Source organism: Notamacropus eugenii, chromosome 4 (assembly GCF_028372415.1).
Source record: "Notamacropus eugenii isolate mMacEug1 chromosome 4, mMacEug1.pri_v2, whole genome shotgun sequence".
In the NCBI taxonomy this organism is placed as follows: Eukaryota; Metazoa; Chordata; class Mammalia; order Diprotodontia; family Macropodidae; genus Notamacropus; species Notamacropus eugenii.
Window position 1 is genome coordinate 56333056 of NC_092875.1, and position 24078 is coordinate 56357133.

The window sequence follows — 24078 nt, forward strand, 5'->3', positions numbered from 1 at the left end:
ACTTGAACAATTTTCAAAAAATGAATACAAATTGTTTAAAATTAAATATTATTTTATATTGAGATCTGTTTTCTCTCCTTGTCACCAACCTGCCTCAATTGAGAAAGCAAGAAAAGCAAAATCTCTTTCACAAATGTGTACTCTAACAGAACAAATTCTTCAAATTCCTAATAATTGTTTGAAAATGCTCAATTTCACCAATAATTAGAAAGATACAAATTAACACAACTTTCAGGTACTATTCTGAATTCATGAAATTTGTAGAAAATAACCAAAGTTCAATACTGATAAGTGAACAGGAATAGGACATATATTCATTCTTTGCAAATGAAATTGCAAAGTTCTAAACCATTTTTGTAACAATAATCTAGAATTACATAAAAATGATCTAAAATTATATTTTGAGGAATAGATTTTGAGAGTATTAAAAACTGATTTGAAGATTTTCATAGCTTCATTAAGTATAAATGTGAAAATAAAAATATTGAAATACGCTTATAATAGGATAATAGTTAAAATCTGATATTTTTTGTTATGAAATACTATAATGCAATTAAGAAATAATGCAAAGGACTACAGCATGACTTTCATCAAATAATGCAAGGTAAAAAAAAGAGCTATGTGGATGGAGAACACTAGTTATGATCATATAAAAAGCAAAGTGAATGGCAATGAATGAAATTCTGATGAGGAATTAGAGAAAGTGATGAAAGCTACGATAAGATTTTATACATTGAAAATTATTCATCTAAATGTAAGTAGTTGCTAAATGAGTTTCAGTGATTTTATTGATATTCAATATTCTTTTAAATAAAATATTTACTATATTTTAAAAAGAAGATATGTAATCAGAACAAAATTTACTCAGCTGGAAATGGATCTCAATTATGGGAGGGGGTGACAGTGATATGTCAGAAGAATCAGAGATGGGAAGTCTGTTCAGCAGAAAGGATAGTCAGAAATGAGGGATAACAAGAAAGCAAAAGAACATCTGAGTCTACATGATTCCTTGACCCAAAGAAAAACAAAGGCAGAGGTCAGAGAAAGATGGTGAGTTTAAGATTCTGAAGTCAGCATTAGTATTGTTTCATTGGAGGATCCAGAGAGATTAATCAAAGTTAACATGGTCTAAATTGATGCCCACACCCAAAAACAAAGCAACCAAAAGCTTGAACTTACACAAGAAAAGTATTTTGAAAAGTAAAATTCCATACATTTATTCTACCAGAATTTTTTAAAAGACAGAAAAATTAATTTGTGCTGTTACAAGAAAGCATATTTTGGCTCAATGCAAAGAAGAATCTCCTAAAAATCAGATCTATATTGAAAATAAAATGGAATGCTTTAGATCAGTGAGTTTTCCATTACTCAATTTCTTCCAGCAAGGATTAAATCATCACTTGTCCATGTTATCATCATTCGTTCATGGTTTGAAACCTTGGTGTTCTCATTCAATACTTTTTCTCCCTTATTCCCTACTTTCAATATCAGATGCTAAATCCTATTGAATTTATGTCCAACATTGTAAAAGCAAGCAGTCCAACGTATACAGGAGGGCCTGCTATCATAAGTTCTTTGGTCTGCTTTTCTAAAAGGAAAGGCATGTTGAGGGGGTCAACAATTAAGCACATATATCATTCACTTAGTTCAAGGGGAAAAGTCACCACCCTGACTTTCAGAGAAAATTCAGAGACATTAAAATCAACAGACAGGGCTTCCAACTTCCTGACAGTAAGCAATAAATACACCATAAATCAACAGACAGATAACTGTCTGACCATACATACATACACAGTTACCCCAGAGAGAAGCACCAACATCTGGGTTTTCAAAGCAGGGGTGGGGAGGTGAGGGGAGGCGGGAGGGGCTGCGTAGCAGCTTCCCAGAGTCTCGCCTGGCACACAAATCTTCTTCCAAAAACTAAGGCCCAAAGTAAAACCTTACCTCAGAGAATTTATGCACTTTTCAGAGCCATAGGGCATTACAACCCTTGAGAGCCAGTGCCTCATTAGAAACTTAACAAAAGATGCAGGCCTTCCTAACAAATCTTCCCTAATCAAACTCCCCCTAATGGACAGGCCACTAATGGGTGGGGAAGATCTTAAATCACATTAAAATAATTAACGATACAAATATATATATATATGTATATATATATATATGCATATACTGTTTTTAGTTAAAGACTCTTGATTGATTCAATCAAAGGCAAGATTCAATAAGAGGCACTTTATTATACTAAAACAAAAACAGCAAAAGAATTCTCCTTTACTTGCCATTAGAAACTTATATCTGACATTCTTCCCTCTCTATTCCCATTGTCATAATCTTAGAACAAATCCTCACTATCCCCAGAGAGTGTATTGTAGTCTCCTCTTAATGGTCCTCAATAAATCTATGGAAATTCACACTTTACCCCAATCTTGCCTTCACCTATCTGCTTAATGAATTGTTCCTCCCCTATTCAAAAACCTTCAATGTCTCTTATCAAATAAAAGATATATTTCTTTGAATGATATTTAAGACTTTCTATAATTTGGTGAAATCCTACCTTCTTCATTTCAACAGATGTGAGACTTGGAGCTCAGATATCATAAAGACATTGATACAAAATACAAAAGATAGTAATTGCCTGAATTGGAGGGGCTACTTCAATCAAATTTTCTTTTCTCCACACATGAAAAACAGGGCACACCACATTGGACACACATCAAGACATTAGGGTGACAGGATCTAACTACAAGATATTAAATGAGTGGAGATCCTCAATAGGTCAGGCCTTATAAAATAATATTTTCTCCCAGGTTTCCTGAAGCTACCACTTCAGTGAAAATTACTCAACACACTAAGGAACAGATATGTAAAAGACAACTAGAAAACAATAGGGTTTCCTTTCAGGGTTCTAAAGTTAATGCTAGTCTTCAAAGCTGGCATAATAGGCTCTGCTGCCAATTCACTGAAATAGCAACAATTTCAATGAAAAAGCAATTTGCTCATCTGAAATTTGTCACATGTCATACTCCTGGCATAAGTTTAGTACCATTACCAGGGATCAGAGTTCCCATTAATATACACTCAGCATTTTAGAAATGGAAGGACTTCAGACATTATCCAGTTAAGTCCCTACCCAGACTGGAAGTTGCCTATACTACACCCATTAACGTTCTTTAGAAAACATCCAGTTGAAGATGTCTCACGGTAGAGAATGAATGATGTCACAAGGTAGGACAACTACAGAAAATTTTTATTCACATCTAAGTGAAATTTAACAATTTTAAGCTTCTTATCTTGTTCCGTTTTTGTCCTTTGAAGTCAAACACAAATGTCTACTTCCTCCCTTGAGTAATTCTCTAGAGATATTTGTATGTAAATAATTTTTACATACAAAGGCTATGACTTATGTTTTTACCTGAATTCCTCCTATAGATATGGCTTCTCTATCCATATTGCAAGAGTCTTTTGAAATAAATATTTTTTGACCATAATAAAAGTATGCCTTATCTGGTTATAGCCAATAACTCACACAGATGTTTCTCCTTGAATAAAGACACATTTTAAAAATTAAAAATAGAAATATTATTGCATTCTGAGTATGTATGAAATATGAGAAAGATATGTTGATATGCTCTGTGTATTTTAAATTTTATTACTTATCCACTGTTTAATTAATTGTTTATCCACTCAGCTTTTCATCATTTCAAATAGGTGAGAGTAGGTTATCAAAATCAGGAGAACTGAATATAGTTTCTGTCACATTTTATCCCATTGAAAAAAACTCAGGAGAAATAATTCATCAGAGATTGGTTCTTGACTGATGCTTTTTGGGAGTCCAGAATCTCATAAAACTGCCTTCTGGGACACAGAGGGGTTAAGATCTACATTGATAGAAGAAAATACTTATAATATCCTGGATCTGAACAACAATAATTCAAATTTTTCTAGTGGTTTAAGGTCTTTAAGTATTTTTGTCACCAACCTAAGTTGGAAGTATGAAGTATGACAATTTTTGCCCTTATTTTGTGGATGAAGAAAATTAGACCAAGAATTTAAATGACTTGCTTGGTGCTGAACAGATAGTATATTTAAGAAAGTTTGCTCAAAATCTAGTTCTTATAAAGATTGTCATTTTTATTGATGCCTTTAAAAATCACATTTATTTCATAACATATCATTCTTCTCTCCTCAAGAACAAATCATACTTCAAAGGAAAGATTTAAAAAGAAAAAAAATGATATTTCATCAAAACTAGCCAAATACATTGACTGGGTCTGACAATGTGTTTACTATGGTCCACAGTCCCTCACTTCTTCAGTGAAATGCATTGTGTATATTTTCTCACTTTTTCTCTGGAGACAGGATTGCTCAGTATTATTACATAGCATACAGTTTCACTAATTTTTTTTTTCAAATCCAGCTCTTACAACTCTAGGACCAATGCTATTTTTACTCATCCAGGCTGAATTACTATGCAAAAATTGTGATTCTATGTGGAATGTGAAAAGTGAGTAGACCAAGTTAAATGAAGATAGATGAGAGATTTTTAGAGGGAAAAATCACTTCTTTTTGAAACACTAGGGAATTTTCCATTGAGAAAGCTGTCACCAAAGTAGGCTTTGAAGAAGGAGTATTTGATTTTGGAAAAGTACTTTCAAGTAATAGGTGATGACATGTGAAAGACAGAAATAGTTACCTATCTCTGTCTATCTGTCAGAGATAGCACATTATGAGACCAGGGAATGGCAAGTAATTCAGCTTATCAGAGGAGTAATGTGAAGGAAGTATTAACAATCACTCACCAAGAACTCTTAGCAAACAATTTAAGGCTTAGGCTTAAGGTTTAGCATATGGAGACAGATTATGGAAAAAAATAAGGTTAAGGAAAGATGTCCAGCATTCACAAAGTTCAGTAGAAATCTAACCTTGATTTCCAGCAATGAGCAAGATATTAAAAGCTGTAAATAAGATGGAAGGAATACTAGAATCCACAGAACCAAAGGTATGATAGGATGTAATGTATTGGAAGGAACACAGGATTTTGGAGTTAGAAAATTTGAATGAAAATTCAAGTTTTAACACCTACTATGTGTGTCTTCTCCTGTCAGATTGCATTTTTTTTTCTGAAAAATGAAGCTATTAGGAGTGACATAAGGAAGTTTTCCTCTCATTTTGAGAGTAAGGAAGAGACAGAGAAGGGATGAGTGCTAAAGAGGATTACCAGAGATATACAATGAAAAGTGAACATTGTTGAAATGGGGAAGGGGGAAAGGATACAATGAGCACAGTTGTAATAATAACACCCTGGTTAGCTCTAGTCTAGAATATACTCTCCCACATATCAATGTCCTTTCTAAAATATGCTCCCCAGAACCGTACACAGAACTTCAGATATGGACTGGCTATAGCACAGGTTTGGAGTTAAGTGTCTCTGATCAGCATTCACTGCATTTGCTTCCTGTGTCATCACAGGTAAGTCATTTCACCTTTTCTAGCTTCAGTTTCCTCAGTTTCCATTAAGTGATTTCTATGACCCCTGTTGCCTCTGACATCCTTTGTTCCTAAGTCCCATATTCAGGGCTGAAGCAAGGAACTAGGACCCATCCAAAGAACTGTGAGTTGTTAGAACTATTAAAAGGAACAGCACTGAGCTCTACCATTATGGACATATGCTGCAACATGTAGTGGGGAGATTGAGAAAGAGGCAACCTTTCCAATGGTGGCTATAGAGGGGCTGCTGATGTCAAACCTTATGGCAGCTTCAGTTGTTTTCAGAGAATATCTCTGACAGCAGTAAGCTTTTGCTTCTTGGGATGAGTTTAGCTGCATTGGCAGCATCCTTGGGAGACTTCTGACTTTCAAGTGTCTGTTTCTTTCCCTCAAGACTGAAGTGCTGGGAAGACAGCCAGGATAGCTGTATGTCTTTTCCTTTTTCTAGGACTCCTGCTTGCTACAGCTTCACTTGGATTCTGGTGTCAGCCTTCCATTGTTAGGCGAGTCTTTCGTAAATGAGGACTTCCTGAGACAAGCAACATCTACATTCATTATAAGACAGCAACTACTTATTAACTACTCCATCAACCTTGAGAGATTTGTTGGGAGTCTCAGATTAACAGCTTCCAACACTGATGTTTTATGATCTTGGGCCCTTCTAATCTTGACATGTTTGGTGCTAAAGATCCTTATAATGCTGATAGTCTCTTATCTAATGTCACTCTCAGTTCTGACATTCTGCTTTAAAGTCCCTCTCATTTGTTTCCTAAGGTCCTTTTCAGCTTTAACTTTCTATGCTTTAAGTTTCCACTAAGCTCTGACATTCAGTATTCTAAGGGTCCTCCTAAGGTCCATTCAAGTACTGAACTCTATAGTAAAATGTTCATTCCAAGACAAAATCCCTTGATTAATAATGTTTTGACTATTAAAAAGAAGATCTGTGGAAGTCACAATCCAAACTGACTGTAGAGTGTATAGTAGGGAGTATACAAGTTGAGAGTGTAAGGTCAAGCAATCTTTCTTAAGAAACAGCAACCCTAAACTTATCTAAATCTTAATATTTGTATCATTATTTTAAAATTAATACAGATCTACTTGGTCTATTCTTCATACTAACTGGAAATGAAAAAGGTAATGGAAAGTCCCACTGTAGGGATAGTTATTAACGTTTAAACTCCCCAAGACTCTCAGAAAAGGAGTGAACTAACCAAATACTAGTTGGGGAAGACAAAACCTCTGAAAAGAAAATTCATGGTTAGGTCAAAGAATGACAGAATGGAAAGGAGAGGTGTGTTACATTGGAAAGAACACTGACAAGGCTTGGGTTCAAGCACAACCACATCTGATTTTTAATATTTGTCTTATCACCTTCCCTCCCTGGGCCTGAGCTTTCTCATCTGTCAAATAATGGAGTTTAGACTGAACAGAGTTCAAGGCCCCTCCAACTTTGAATCTATGACCCTTTGAACCCATTACTATTATTCATCCAAGGATGTATTGGCAAGACTAGGTCATTCTTGGGTCCCTTTCTGGAAATAGAGAAGACTCCCCTGGTAATGATTTTATGTAGAAATATGGGAAAGATTGTTTTATCCAGAAATAAAGAGTTCAGAACTCTATCTGATTTATGGTTCACTAAGAGTACTTTATCTTTCTTCACAAGAATTCACATGAATTTCTTTTCTAGTAACATCTCCCAAGTCTCTCAAGTCACTTGCCCAATCATTTTCAGAATTTTTTCGTGCCTCCCATTTAGTGATTTTTAAATTCCTTTTCATAATATCTACTGCTGTTTGTGTCATCTATATTTATCTCCCACATTCCTTCCCTTTCTAGAGAGCCCTTGTAATAAAGAATAGGGAAAATAGTTCATCAGACTGACCAATATTTTGAAAACATCTGATGTGATATGTAGTGTTTCACAGTCTTAGCCCTACACCTATACAAAGAAGTGAGGAGCAAGGCAGATCTTTATTTTACATTCAGTCAGTTCTTTAAGTCATATGTCCTTGCCTTTTTGAGAGCTGAAAGTACCATCAATCACATAAAATTGATCAGAATATCTAGTTCACCTCCTGAATATGCCATATAATACCAAGCAGCTTTATACCAATACTTATAGGACTTGGGACATAGTAAAACTCAATAAAGTTTGTTTATTTTGATACATCAATATCTTCAGTTGTCTTATAAAATATTCTGAAGGAAAGTTTACATTATGGATAACTAGTAAAAGTTATGGAAGATAGAAAGGGAGAGAGGGGAGGTAGATATAAATCAAAGACCAATAGTCTCTCAGATCTAGGTCAATTATCCAAATGCCCATCTGATGCAATAATGTCTTCCAATAACATGCCTGATAAGTGTATAATCATCCTTTCTTTGAAGTCCTACAGCAGCAAAGAACTCCCTACCTCCTAAGGTCACTCTTTCATAAATTCATAGATTTTTAGATCTTGAAGGAATCTCAAGGACCAGCCACCTAGCCTTATCTTAGAGAGAGTGAGAGAGAGAGAGACATAGACAGAGACAGAGAGAGAGACATGGGAGAAGGAAAAAATAGTGAGAAGATAAGACAGGGAAGTAATAGACAAGCTGACAAAGGTTAGAAAAAGAAAAATAGAGTGGATCAATGTAATGTGGGAAGATGTTGGCATCAAAATATGGCTAAATGTTTTACCCAAATTAATTTAAACCTGAGACAATTACTTACACAATACAGTACTGGTTCATAATTAACTTATAAATGTCTTTATGATAGGATGTTATGTGAAGAGAACCAATGACAGACTATATGCCTATTATACAATGACTAGACAGTCAAATTCAAAGCAGATCATCACTCAGTTGACCACAGGGTAGGGACCTTTTTGACCACCAACGTTCTTCACGAGTATCTATCACTCCTAGAAGGTTATCATCTATGTCCATAGAAGACAAACCTCACTGACCAAAATCCTAGACTTGTTAGGAATTGAAGTGCATGAGGAATTTATATGCTTTTAGTTTGGAACAATAGATAAGAACTTTGGTCGCACTTATGGCTTGAGTTCAAAAAACAAAAAGTGGTCCAGTGAGGATCACTGAGTAAGAAAAAAAGTAAGGAAATGGAAAAGGTCAGAAGATGTAGGAGAGAATATTATCTTTGGGGAACTGATGCCAAAGGTAGGACTAAGGGTACAGACAAAAGTCTTCATTCTAGATGTCAAATTCAAGTTTCCATGGAATCTGAGACACTGATGTTGGCTCCATAGCTGGATAAACTTTCTAGATAGGATTATAAGATGATAGGGTCATGTATTTAGATTTGAAAGACTTCTTAAAATCACCTAGCCTGCCACTATATACAGCTGAGGAAATTGATTTCCAGAAGAGACATGGCCAAAGTGACATAGATGACTGTGCCTGGCACAAACCACTTAATAATTTATTTTTGTTTGATGAGTGGCAAAAACAGGAAAGTATCAGAAATCCTCTACAGATTTATCCTTCTTTAAGGAACTCAGAAAGTGTTTCTTCTGCAAATGAATTACGTACAGGGTAGTGAAGAGCAGACTAAGCATCAGACTCTTTCCAGGAGTTAAGGCAGCGCTACCTGAATGCTTTACCCGGTATGGCTAATATGGAAGTCAATGGCCTGAATTCACCCAATGAAACAAAATTCTACCATTGAAAGGGTATTAAAATATAGATGGATTATAAGAACATGGAAATCCTTTGAACACCTAATACCAAAATGGATGCATCCTTAGAATGGAGGGTCTAACCTGCCTCACTCCAACAACATGATTTTACAAGTAGTGACACTGAGATCAGGTGAAGAAGAAAAATGACAAAGCTAGGACTAAAACCCTGATCTTCCAGTTTAGTCTGTTGCAACACACAGCAACCATGAGGTCTATCAGTAACATGCATAAGTAATTTTGAATTCTTTTATCCAGGACCCCTGAGAATTCCTGCTCACTGCCATTGCTTGCACCTCAATTCAAATGTTCAGCCTTTCCCAAGCCATGTATAATGATAGTTTGTGTCTTATCCATTATCACAACTTTCTCCTCGACAGCTTAGCTAGAAATTCCAATCCTCCTTCCCCCAACCTCCTATCTTCTTTTTCTGTTAGCATATAGGAAATAGACAGTGACCTCATTAACTTTTATAGGGGATAAAATCTTTCTTTGACTCTTCTCTCCTCTAGCTCTGTGTGTAATTCAGCTCTCTGGCCTATTAGACCTCTCCCAGCTTTGGAGTCAGAATACTGTGTGATAAGATCTAAGATCCTGGATTCCGTCTTTGGGAACAGGGTATGAGCCCCTCTGTCCTTGTTAGACATCACAATAGAAAATTCTTTACGTGCTGTTGCTCAGAGTCTTCCTGGATGCTGGGATAGATTTACTCAAGAACATAGACCTGTACTGGAATCTGATCCCTCCTAATGCAATGACAATAACAACAAATTTTAAAAAGTCATTTGTTACCAAATATTTCTGCAAACATAGAAGTATTTAATTCTAGTATGACCTGTGAAATACATAGGGCAGATGCATTCCTATTTCAAGGTGTCAGTGCAAAGAAGGGTATTAAATTGCTCAAGATCCTACAGGTAGTCAGTAGGAGGACTGGGACCTAAACTGAGTTTTCTTTACTGTGAATGTAGAGCCCTTTCCACCTGTTCTCCCAACTTTGAGTCATGATGAACTCTGAATTTTCAGCTAGACTCAAAGTTGGATTGGACTGGACCAGACTCTGGACTAGATTGGACTCTGATTTGGATTTTATTTGGCTTGTCATTTTCCTCCTGGATTTCTGAGGAAGAAAGGGTTATCTTCTGACTTTCCCTTCCTTCCTTTCACCTTCTTTCCCTTTCTCTCATAGTACTTACTGGTCATCACCAAGAGGCAATGTTTGACTGATCTTGATCTGTCCTGGATTGTTGTGAGGAAAGAAGACACCAGCTCTCTCTTCACTGGAAAAAAGAGAGATGGCCTCACGCATGAGAACTGATGTCTGAGTGAGGTACAAATAAACTTCATCTTGTCTTGAAATAGATGACTTCCTTGGGGGCTGTGAGAGGTAGGGGAATATTTGTGATTTCTAGAGTCAGAAAGATTCATCCCCATGGCTCCTCATTACACAAATCATACAATTGTCTTTCCATTCCTGGAGCATCTCAATTCCCTGTGGGATGACAGAGAACCTTGACAGAAAAATTCCTAACAATGAAAGCTATACAACAATGGAATTGACTGTCTTACAGGGTAGTAGGTTACACAACACTAGTGATCTTCAATAAGATGTTAGGGAGTTGCTTATTTTGATTACTGTAGAGAGTATTAGTTATTTGAAAGGTGTTTGAACTAGATGTATGCTAAAGTCCCTTCTAGTTCTAACCATCTATGAACCTATAAATGGACTTCATTGTAAATTAATGAAGCACTCTTTACTCTACATGCTACAAAAGGATAAAGCAACATGTGACATGGATAGTATAAGTGGATTCCTTTCTCCTGGTGATGGTTGATAGATGAAATTCCTTTCAATAAATCATTGAATCAGATATTTCATTTGAACGATATTCAGTGAATTTTTGACCACTGATATCTTTAAATTTCGGGTCAATTAACTTTCTTTATAGTAGAAAGAGACTTGGATTTGGAGTCAGAAGACCTGGGTTTTTATCTTGGATCTGTGTGATATCACACAAAGTAGGATCTTTTGCTGTTTTTATTTTAGTATAATCAAGTGCCTCTGATTGAATCTTGTCTTTATCAACCAAGTATCTTTATTAGGAATAAAGTACAAAAATAAGAGTTTCTTTAACTAGAAACAGTATGAGTATTAGTATTGTTAATTATTTTAATGTGATTAAAGATATTCTCTACCCATCAATGGGTTGCCTATTAAGAGAAGTTTGATTAGGGAAAATTTGTAGGGAGGCCCACACCTTTTGTTAATGAGGCACTGGTTCTCAAGGGTTGTGATGCCCTCTGCCTCTAAAAAGTGTATAAAGACTCTGAGGTGAAGTTTTACTTGCGAGCTTTGTTTTTGGAAGAAGCTTTTTCTGCCCGCTGAGATTTTGAGAAGCCACTAAGCAGCCCTCTGGTTTTGAAAACCCATATGTTGGTGCTTCCCTGTCTGGAAACTATGTATACATGTAATGGTCAGACAGTTGAAAGCATGTCTGTTGATTTTGATTTCTCTGTATTTTCTATTTTCCCCCTGAACTAAGTGAATGATACATGTGCTTGGTTAAAATGATTGCTGATCCCTCAAAAGTTGCTTTCCTTTTATAAATACAGAGCTAAGAAGCTGTGATAGCAGACCCTCCTGTGTACGTTGGGGCACTTGCTTTTACAATCTGCTACTTACTTTTCTTGAACAAGTCACTTATATGCTCTGGACTTCATTTATTTATCTCCAAATTGAGATGGGTAGCCACTGTAGTCTTTAATTTATCTTCCTAGCTTTAAGTCCTATAATCCATGAAGGGATTTCTACTTAGATACAAGCTGTAATAGTTTTCTTCTGAGGTTCTTTCTAGTTCTTGAGTCTGTAAAAGCAGCCTGTTCTGTCAGTTCTTTGCCTAATTCTATTATTGCTGCATCATCCTCTAGTCACTGAGTTCTCTAGGTCAGAGCAGACTTTCTTGTTTATTCTTCTTAGGTCTTAGTAGGAAAGGCCCTTTCTTCTAATACCATCAGCTTCCATCATTATCTGAATTTTAGTTTCCTACTTCATCAAAGTATTAGACCACAAAGGGAAATCAGTCCCCTTGCTTTCCAAAGTTCCTATTATCTACAGATGTAGAAATATTCCCTAACCCTACACCCGAAAGAGTAAACATGGAGATGTGGATCCTATACTTCTCTTAATTCAAAGAACCAGAGAGAAGCAGAGACCTGGGCTCATGGGTCTTGTTTCAGGAAACATTGCAAGAATATTAAAAGAATCAGTCAAATGATATTTATTAATTACGTACTATACCTTAGGCACTCTTCTGAGATATGAACACAATTTGTATCAGCGCTTGCTCTTAAGGAACTCCCATTACCAAAGAATATGTACATATAGGAGAACATACAGAATAATTGCAACGTAGTTTCGAAAGAGAGGGTGATAGAAGTAGAGAGTATGAGAAACATGCCATTGTCATGAAAAGGCCTCAAAAACAGAGTGGGCAGAGGAAGGTAGTTTGTTTTACACATTCCAGAACACTGGTGCTGTTCCCAATGAACATTCACATAGTACAGAAGCAAGAACAGGCCTAAATAATGTCAGGATGTTCATCTGCCCTTAGAGTCAGGATTTGTCCAGACTTCTGAGGGTTATAATCTTTCTGAGACTCCCATTACATGCATGCTTCCCCTCCCAGATCTTGGGACCCATGTTCCAAAAATGGAGGGATAGTCTTATGCAGAGTATGTCAGTTAATATTCATGACGTTTATTAAGTGTGCCTATGTGCAAGAGACCTTTGCCTTTTGTTTGAACTCTTAGGTTTTGAGGGTTATTACATCCCAGCCTCTAGCTCCTGTTTCAGACAAGATGTACCCTATATACACAAACTGAGTAAGGGAAAGTTCAAGGACCTAGTGTTTCCTCTTCATAGTGCCGTGGAAGCAGAACAGTGAAATCCCTTTCTCAAAGGGGGATTCAGGAAATGCTTTATTCAGAAAGTGGTGCATGAGCTCATATTTCTTGAAGGAAAAGATTCTGTGAGTTGGAGTCAAGGAGGGAGTGCATTCCAGGCATGAGGAAGTGCTGTATCTGAGGAACAGCAAGAAGATCAGTTTGGCTACCACATCACATAGAAATTGAGTAATGAATGATAAGCTAAAAATAAAAGTTAGAGTACAAGAGCTTGAGCGATTTAAAAGCTAAATGTAGGAGCTTTAATTGCATCTTAGTATTGGGAGGGAGCCAGTGGAGTTTAGTGACTGTGAGAGTGCTGTGGTCAGATCCATACCTAAAGCAAAATCACTTTAGCAGCTATGTGTAGGGTAGATTAGATGAGGAAAGAAGATGAAACACGGATACATGTTAGGAGGTCAATGTAGTAATCCTGGTGAGAGATGATAAAGTTGGAACTAAGATGGTGGCTACATAAGGAGTAAGAAGGGAATGGATGCAAGAGATGTTGTGGAGATAGAACTGTCAAGATCTGAAAACAGTTGACTATGCAGGAGGAGAAGGAGGAGTCTAGGATGGGTGTTGTGGTTGTGAACATCTGAAACTGCAGGAATGAAGATGTTTTCAATAAAACTAGGGAAATTTCAGGAAAATGATGGATTTAGAGAGAATGATCTAATAAAATCTATTTTGGACATGTTGAGTTCATCATATCTATGAGCTTCCAGTTTGAAGTGTCCAAAAGACAGTTGGAAGAAGTGGGTCTGTAGCTCAGGAAAAAGAACAGAACTGGAGTCATTTGCATGGAAGTGATAACTGGCACGTTTAAACATAAAGTAGTTTTCTTGTTTATCTCTCTTGTCTTTGTGAGTGTTTATTATTGTTTTTTCTGAAATCTGAGTCACAAACTGTAACTCTTATTTAGAATCATTTACTATATAATTCTTCCGCTCACTCCCTTCATTTTTACTTGGTTTGTATCTTTATGCTTTAAATGCATTTCATTTAAGCAGAAAATTATTGCGTTTTGTTTCCTGACCCATTCCTCTAGTCATTTTCCTTTTATTACGGAATTTAGTCAGTTCACATTTAGGGTAATCATGATTAAACTTGTGTTTTCTGCCAATAATTAAGTAAGAGCAGCAACTCTAATAATTGGCATTCGTACAATGTTTCAATGTTTTAAAGGCTCTTTACATGTATTATTCTACTTGATCCCCACAATAACCTTTTATTCACATACCACAATTATTCCCATTTTACAGAAGAAGAAATTGAGGCTGAAAGAAGTTGTGACTAGAACAGTGTCAAAATAAGTGCTAGATTTAAACTTAGGTCTCTTTAATTCCAAATCTCTGCCTCTGGTGCTATGCAACTAAGGTACCTAAATATAAAAATTGAAATGGATAAGTGATAAAGAAAAAGACAAAGAATAGGATCACACACACACACACCAGTAGTGCTATGGATCACGTCCCATTGTATTCATGTAACTTCATCGGGAACTTATGTTTATTTCAATTTTGGCAAAGCATTTGGTAATCTCTCATGCTAGTGTAAGGATATTTGATCAAGGCAGTTCCCTGATCAACATGATGAATTTAAAAGGCAACGAACTTTTATTGGGATTTGATGAAAATCTCCCCCAAATCTCAGCAGTTGAGGTTTCCACAGAGATCAATTTATAATCTTTGATTTGGAATGGATTCTTGTTAGAAGAGCTACTATTTCATTGATTTATTAAAATGAATGTTAATTGAAGACTTTGTAGAGATAAATTTTTGCCCACATGACCTGAGAGAGGTCCTCTACTTATTAGAATCAGTGGGCATACCCAGGCAGTGTGTTCTTAAAATCTGGCTAAAGACAGGAGGTTTCATGAACAACAGAAACTGTAGGTATTGCCTTACAAGTAACCCTAAGAGAGAGCCTTTGGGAACATTGCCCAAGTTTGTTGGTGAATTCTTTGCATATTCATATCAACTTCTTTATATAAAACCCATTTTTCTCCTAATATGAAGCACTTTAAATTTTCTTTACCAAAAACCAGAATGCATGTGAGGCTTTCTTCGGTTAGCATATGCATGAGACTCTGCCTCTCCCATAGCCTTCAGGCATGGCATACAACAGGGCATCTGCTCTCCTCTTTTAATCTCTTGGAGTTTACTTACTTGCTTTCTTTCTCCAACCTCCCCTCATATGTAAGGACAAGCAAAGTAGGAACTTTTGCTGTTTTCATTTTAGTATAATCAAATGTCTCTGATTGAATCTCGTTTTTATCAAGCAAGAGTCTTTACTAGGAGTAAAGACAACAACAGTTTCTTTAACTAGAAACAGTATATGTATTTGAATTGATTATATGATTAACTTTCTTCCCCATTCATTAATAGGCTTGTCTGTTAAAGGGAGTTTGATTAGGGAAGATCTGTAGGAAGGCCCACAACTTTTGTTAATTAGGCACTAATTCCGGGGTTGTGATACCCTCTGGCTCTAAAAAAGGTATAAACACTCTGAGTTGAGGTTGTACTTTGGGATAAAGTTTTTGGAAGAAGGACTGTGTGCCAGACCAGACTCTGAGTTTCATTAATTTTGAAAACCTAGATGTTGGTCTTTCCCCCTGTGCCAGCTATGGTCAGACAGTTGGACTTGTTTGTTGATTTGTGATATATATATTGCTTCTGTCAGACAGTTTTAAGTGCTGTCTGTTGATTTCCTGAACTAAGTGAATGATATATGTACTTGATTAAAGGAGATTGTTAATCCCTCAAAAATTGCCTTTTCTTTTAGAAAAACAAGCCAAAGAAACTGTGATAGCAGACCCCCCTGTTTATGTTGGGGTGCTTACTGTTGCATCACATCAGAAGGTCTATCCCTTCCACTCCCAAAAAGCATGTAGTAAGACATGACTATGCTCAGAGTCACAAGGATAATGCTGACATGAAGGTAATGCCTTCTTAATCCTCAGTATTTCCTAATCCTGAACCCCAGTGATATGCTTCCGATTTAAAGAATATCAGTCACCATAGCAACATTCTTTTTAAAAGGTAATCTTTTTATCATTAAATATTTGTCTTCCCTTTCCCCATACCCCCACCATTGGTTGTTATCCTTTGTCTTCAAGAGGACCAAAATGACATCACCATTGTAAAGTGAAATTTCAGTGTGTCCCACTGTGGCTGATCAAACCAATATGAGCTCAGAATGCTCTACCACAGGTTGGGCATAGATAGTCTGTTTGAATATTTGGGATGGATTTCCCAGATTTGTGCATCCTGCATTGACTTTGTGCTGTCTCAATTCTGCTTTGCCCAAAGAGTACAGCACCTTTTCTTATGTGGGCTCACCATGCTGAGCAGTCCTGTGCCAGTGTCTCCCATGTTACACAGTCAAATCCAAAGTTCTTGAGAGAGATCTTGAGTGTGTCCTTGTATCGTTTCTTCTGGCCACCACGTGATTGCCTACCCCATGTAAATTCTTTATAAAATAGTCTTTTTGCAAGCATACATTTTGCATTCCAACAAAATGGCCAGCCCATCGGCGTTGTGCTCTCCGAAGCATAGTTTGAATATTTGGCAGTTCAGCTGGAGCAAGGGCTTCAGTGTCTGGTACTTTATCATTCCAGGTGATCCTCAGAATCTTCCTAAGACAGTTTAAGTGGAAGTGATTCAGTTTCCTGGCATGATGCTTATAGACTGTTCATGTTTCGCAAGCATGTAATGAAGTCAGCACAACAGCTCTGCAGAACTTCAATTTGGTGGTCAGTCTAATACCTCTTCTCTCCCAAACCTTTCTTTGGAGCCTCCCAAACACTGAGCTAGCTCTGGCAACACGTGCATCAACCTCATTGTCAATGTGTACATCCTTGGAAAGCATACTACCAAGGTAAGTGAACTTATCCACATCATTCAAAACTTCTCCATCTGTTGTAACCAATGGTTCCACATATGGATGGTGTGGTGATGGCTGATGGAGCACCTGTGTTTTTTTTGGTGTTAATTATTAGGCCAAAATTAGCACAGGCAGCAGAGAATTGATCCATACTTTGTTGCATTTCAACTTCAGAGGCTGCATTGATTGCACAATCATCTCCAAACAGAAAATCATGCACCAACACTCCCTCCACTTTGGTCTTGGCTTGTAACCTTTTGAAATTGAGGAAGTTACCATAAGTATGGTAGTTGACCTCGATGCCGTGTTCATTGTCATGTGCTCCACATCGCCTGCTTCATCTGCCTTCATGGCCATTGGAACAAATGTTCTCATCAGCCCATTCCACTAGATGAAGTCTTCACATGCTGGGGGTAGATACCCCACTAACTTACCAATGGGTTTAAGAACCTTTGGTTACCCTCAACCTGGTTTGGCCCATCTGCCAAAACAGTTTACCAGGGTGTGGTCTCTTCGCATGCTGCAGCTTCTTGGAGCCACAGGTGAGAGTTAGGTGGAACAGGTGGACATCAAAGGTGGAAAAAGCCCTGAAAAGGGCTCAGCAGCCATCACACCAAAGGTACTGATCCTCCCTGAACACACCCTACACCCCACACCCACCATTACATTAAAGAGCAAAGAAAAATGAAACCCCTGTTACTCACATGTATAGTCAAGCAAGACAAATTTCTTCATTGTCTGTGTCAAAAATTTATGTCTCATTCTGCACTCTAAGTCCTTTGACTTTTGACTGGGACACAAGCCCATCATGTATCATCATTAGTTCTTGGAATCATGGTTATAGCAATGATCTGAGTTCCTAATTCTTTCAGAACTGTATGTCTTTACCTTATTGTTATTGTACAAGTTGTTCCTTAGTTTTCTTCACTTCCTTCTTTATCAGTTCTCATAAGTTCTTAACAAGGTTACTCTGAAACCATCCTCTTCATCATTCATTGTAGCACATTTACATACTATAACCTGTTCAACCATTGCCTTCTGCTCAAATGACTGTTCTTTGCCACTCAAAAGGTGACAAATATTTTGTATATCCTTAGAGTTTGTTTTGCTTAAGGTTAATCTCTCTCTTAATCTACCCTTTCTTTAATTCTCCCTACACCAGTTTCCCTCCTTTTTCCTGGTGAGAGAAATATTTTTTCTGTATCCGACATTGTGTGTGTATATATATGCATTCTTTCCTCTTTGACCAATTCAAATGAGAGTGCGGTTCAAATGGCAGCTCTATCCCCCCATTCTGTTTGTAAAGATTTCTATTTGTGCACTCTGATGATGTGAGATAATTTTCCCAAACATGATTTTTCTCTCCCGCACTTCCCATGCCCCTCTTTATATACCTCATCTTTTGCATTTCCATTCTTCTCTTAAAATCATCAAAAAATAATGAAACCACTCTCAGGCCTTTTCTCTAATTTGACCATGACCCCTGATGATCTGAGGGTTCAAAGAGGATGCATGTATCATCTCCCAGTTTGGGAATGTAAGAAGTTTGTACTTGCTTAGTCCTTTATCATTGTTCATTTAGGTTTAGCTTTTTATGTTTATCTTCACTCCTATGTTAGAAGTCCAAAGTTTCTATGCAGCTCTTGTCTTTTCATCTGGAATGTTTGGAAGTCATCTATTTCATCAAAAACTCATTTTCCCCTTAGAGGATCACAGTCAGTTTTGTTGGGTCAGTTATTCCTGGCTATAAGTTTAAATACTTTGCCTTCCAGAATACCATATTCCAAGATCTCACCTCCTTTATGATGGTAGCTGCTAAATTCTGTGTGATCCTGATACTGGTTCTGTAGTACTTGAATACTTTCCTTTTGACTGTTTTCAGTACTTTGTTTTTAACCTGGAAGCTCTGGATTGTGGCTATAATACTTCCGGGACTTTTCATTTTGGGGATTCTTTCAGAAGTAGACCAATGAATTACTTCTAAAGAAGAATATTTCTACTTCTAAATTTCTACTTCTAAAGTAGAATATTTCTACTTTACCCTCTGGTTCTAAGAAATCTGGGTTGTTTTCTTTAAAGATTTTCATTTCCACACTGTCCACCTGGTCCAGAAATTCTAATCCTATTCTCAGACAGTACCTTCCTAAACTACTTCTTTCCAATATCTGCACTTCTCTTCTGAAATTGATGCCTCCAATCAGCTGCAAAATGAAAACATCACCTCTGCTTAGTTTCTTATCTCAGATTGTCTACTTCTTAGCAACTGTTCCCTAATTTTTTCAGGCAGTTTGATTTGTGCCAAAGTGAATCTCTAGTACTGTATAGAAATCAAGGGAAGTTCTCCCTCATATCCTGGATCAATTCCCCAGGGAGATAGATCTCTCTACTGGGAGAGACTGTGACATAGAGAATTCTCTTAGCAGGAAGTGGCTAAGGATATTGACTTATCTCTTTGGCTTCCTAATCTTCCTGAATGACTTCTGACCTGACAGAGCATATACATCCATGTTTTATGGGACAAGTCATTTTTTCCTATTAGAGAATGTAACTTCCTTTTCTTTCAGAAGACATATATATCTATTAATGATTTACAACTTTTCTTATTTCTTTCCTTTATGGTACTTTCCCTCACATTTATCCTCCTCACATGTCAATGTTTTTTTTGCCTCTGTACATGCATTTTTTTTTTACTTCTTTTAAAAACAGAAACTCTCATTTTGAGAGGAATACTTCCTTATCCCTAACGTCCAACAGAGTGGAGATGTAATCTTTAAAATTCCTTTCCTTCTTTTCTCTTAGTCAGACTGAAGAGGGCTGCAAGGGGATGGGGTGAGATTCTCACAAAGACAGGAATACAGGGGCAGGTCACCTGGAATGAATCCATGGAGTAAGGCATTCTTGAGGTCAAGGTAAAGATTTATTACACTTTTCAGTGGGCAAGAGTTCTTAGGGAACCTATGATTTGAATGCGGTACAGGTAAAGTTTATATAGGATATTCCATAGTAAAGTATGTGCCTAGATTATTCAGGGAAGGTTTAGGAAGTAGCTAAGGAGTGGTTATTTCTTCAAAGAACATGCACTTTTTGTATCTACTTCACAGGTATTTTGCCCAGAGTTCATCCAGAAACAGTCCAAGGGGGGCTACCTGGAGGTATAGTTTTAGACCTGAAAGAGCACTAATGCAGCTAGGGGTCAGAACCGGCTAAGGAATACCAGGCTGTTCTCATCAATGTCTTGTTAGACAAGATAAATGTAAGGGCGTATATGTGTGTCTAAGTCTAGGATATATATGATGGGTCAGTGAGTAGTAGAAGTCATTATGATCCAGTATACAACCAGCTCCACCAGTGCATAGCTGGTGCAGACTAATAAATTCTATAGGTGCATATGGCTTCTGTATCATGAAGGAAGATAATGGTTGTTGATGGGGCAGGCTGTGTGCTGGGGATGGGGAGAAACTGCCTGGGGTAGTGTTTTGAGGCTAGGAAGAAATGTGATTTTTAAAGAGAAATGTGACTTTAGGATTGGGGTCCAAGAACAAGAACTCAAGAACTCAATGAAGACCAACCTGCACATTGATTATAGGTCACAATAACCTCTTTTTGGCAGAAAGAGAATCATGATATACCATTCAAGTCTCTGCAGATTTCTGTGAGTTTTCCATATCCCCTGGAAGCAAGATTTTCTATCCTTTGCAATATGTCCTACCAACTTTTGTAGCCAGCATCCATGGAGAACATATCAATGACGGATGTCCATAAATATTGGTCTGGACTCTTTTATGAGAAGTGTGTTTCTTGCCATGGGAAGAGGACAAAAAAGACTTAGGTCCAAAATATTGCTTGGAGATCATGTAGTGAAACTCCCTGGTTTTACAAATGAGGAAACTGGAACTAAGAAAGGTTAAGAGACTTGGCCAAGACCATGAATTAGTCAACAATAGAGGTCAAGTTTAAGGGAAATGTTATTCAAAGACATATAACTACCACAGCTAAATAGTTATGATTTTATATGCTATAAAAAGGACACTTTCATCTGTAGGAAGTAGACCTGGAGGGCCACTAATGCCTCTTATAGACCTAAGAATTTATAGTTTCATGATTCTAAGATGATGGTAGCAATAATAGATAATATAATGCCTTAAAGTTTGCAAGGTACTTTACAAGTGTCACATTTGATCCTTACATCAACTCTGAGGTAGGTGTTATTATTTGTGCAATAATAAACAAGATAAAAAATGCAAAATTCTTTGCAAAACTGAAAGCACTCTACAAATCCTAGTTATTTACTATTATTTTTATTTTCATAATTATCATTACTCTTTTATAAATGAATAAGGACTTATATGAAGTGACTTACTCATGATCCCATAGCTAATAAGAGTCTGAAAGAGGATGTAGATCCATATCTTCCTAATGACAAGTCCACTATTCAATCCACCAGGCAATGAATGCTACCTCCTAGAAAAATCTTATGCTTATGAAAATGTTGCCTTCAGTGCCTTATTATATCACATGACTACTCTAGATTCTTGAAGGCTTCTCAGCAAAATGTGATCTCAGCTGGGTTTAAACCACATCAGATGGGCTTTTTAACCACACTAGAGAACAGTTGTATGGATAGACGACATAGCTGTTGTCCGAGGACCTACTCAGTTAAAGATAAAAAAATTTAGGTACCAGTGAATGATCTTTTTTTTTCTCAAAATAGCTGAAGAAGATCATTTATTAAGGACATATGGAAGTGCACATCTGATTTGATTGAGGGACTATGCACAATGAGATTTCAACTGTCTCTTTTGTATTCCTTTTTTTTCTTTTAAAATTATGTGGCAAATTATAATGTATAATATGCTTTTTCATACATTATTTTATTTGATCTATAGGCAGAGAGGACAGTTCCCAAAACACCTTTATACAAATGAAAATGTGAAGACTCAGAGGCATTAAATGACTTGCCCAAGTCACAACATTATGACCCCAAAATTAAAACCAAGGTCTACTAATTCTACATGTAAAGTTTATTTAGAAAAAGCAGATGTTATAAAACAGCACATTGTGGAAAAAAAAGATGGCAACATTATAGAAAGTCCATAAATCAATGCCATGAAGGAAAACACTCTGAGTGATAGTGAAAGAGATCATATAGGTAGGAAAATGTTTCCCTAAACTATAATCATTGGAATGTCCTGACCTTCAGAGCTTCTGTCTCCAATACTCTTGACCTTTAATAACAAAGCCACATTCCAGGGCCAGAGCCAGACCCCATTAATGAGAGGGGGGCATTATTCTAATAAACCTCCTCATGGCATCTTTTATATCCTTGTTCCTCATACTGTAGATGAAGGGGTTCAACATGGGGGTTACCACAGTATACATTACTGAGGCAACTGAGGCCTTCCAGGTGGAGTGGGTAGCTGAGGAACTCAGATATACTCCAATTCCAGTGCCATAGAATAATGAAACAACAGAGAGGTGAGACCCACAGGTAGAAAAGGCTTTATATTTTCCCCTAGAAGATGAGACTTTCAATAAGGAGGTACATATCTGACCATAAGAGAAAAGGATTCCTGTAAGGGGGGGGGAATAACCAGAAGACCAATTTCTAAATACACGAAGATGTCATTGATGAAGGTGTCAGAACAAGAGAGCTTTGTAACCTTACTATTATCACAGAAAAAGTGAAGAACTTCACGTTTGCTACAGAAGGACAGCCATGCCACCAATAAAGTGTGGAGAGCAGAATTTAGAAGACTGATAATCCATGAAATCAGAACCAGGAGGCCACAAAGTCATGAATTCATTATGGTGCCATAGTGCAGAGGATGACAGATGGCCACAAAACGGTCATAGGCCATCACAGTGAGAAGAAAATTATCTAACAAACCAAAAACCATGACAAAATGCATTTGGGTACGGCATCCAGCATAGGAGATAACCTTACTTTGTGTTATGATGTTCTGCAGTATCTTGGGGACTGTAGTGGATACCAGACAAAGATCAACAAAGGACAGATTAGAGAGGAAGAAGTACATTGGGGTGTGGAGATGGGAGTCAGAGCCAATGGCTAGCATGATGGTAATGTTTCCAACCACAGTGACTATGTATATGCCCAGGAAGAGCCCAAAGAGGGGCAGCTGCTGCTCTGGCTTTTCAGAAAGTCCCAGAAGGAGGAATTCTGATACATGTGTTTGGTTTTCTGGTCCCATGCATCTGTTGCATCTACAAGGACAAAGATGTGGTAAGAGTCTAAAACAGAAATGCATTACTTTATATTTTTGTAGCAAAAAGAATACTAGATTCAGAAGACTCAAATTTCAATTCCAGATCTTGTGTGATCTTAGGCAATTCATCCCCACTTTATTAGACTCATTTTCCTCATATGCAAAATAAAGTTGAACTAGGTAGTCTAGTTTCTTTCCAGGTCTCCCATGACAAGAAACTCCACTGCCCATACTTAGAACTTAAGAAATTATGGGCAGAGCCAAGAAGACAGAATAGAAAGAGGCATATACTCTAGCACTTCACGCACAGCACACAAAATACCTGTAAAAAATGACTCTCAACAAATTCTCGAGGAACAGAAGCCATAGAACAACAGAGTGAAAGAGTTTTCCAGCCAAAGGTAACCTGGAAGACCAACAGGAAGGGTCTATCTCATGGGACGCTGAGTGGAACAGAGCCCAGCCCTGGTCATGTGGGACTGGGAAGAATAGGAGCTGAACAGACCTCTGGGGCAGAGTTCCCAGCATGGAGGGTCCCAGATAGCTCAACCCACAAGCTCTAAAGAAAGCTCCAAAGGTCAGTGTGGGAGAGATTTTCCAGTTGAGCGAGAGGGGAATTCAGTTCCTGATGGCAGCAACAGTAGCAGCAGACTGCAGGCAGCTATGGAGGCTGGGAAGCTACCTGGGTCCATTGTCCAGGCAGTTCAACTTAAACTCTCTGGCAATAAGGAGCAGTGGATCTAAAACTTAGCCCTCAGTGATTGCCCTGCCCCGACTCAATGCCCTGGAGGAATCAGGCAGCTGAGTCCAATCTTAGTCTTGAACATGATACTGGGAAGAGAAGGGGCAAAAAG

The 24078-nt window shown here is 37.4% G+C and overlaps 1 pseudogene; it reads right to left on the minus strand.

Annotated features, from left to right (window-relative positions):
* Positions 1 to 22268: 22268 nt before the first annotated feature.
* LOC140498116 (olfactory receptor 7A10-like) lies at positions 22269 to 23236 on the minus strand (annotated as a pseudogene).
* Positions 23237 to 24078: the final 842 nt, after the last annotated feature.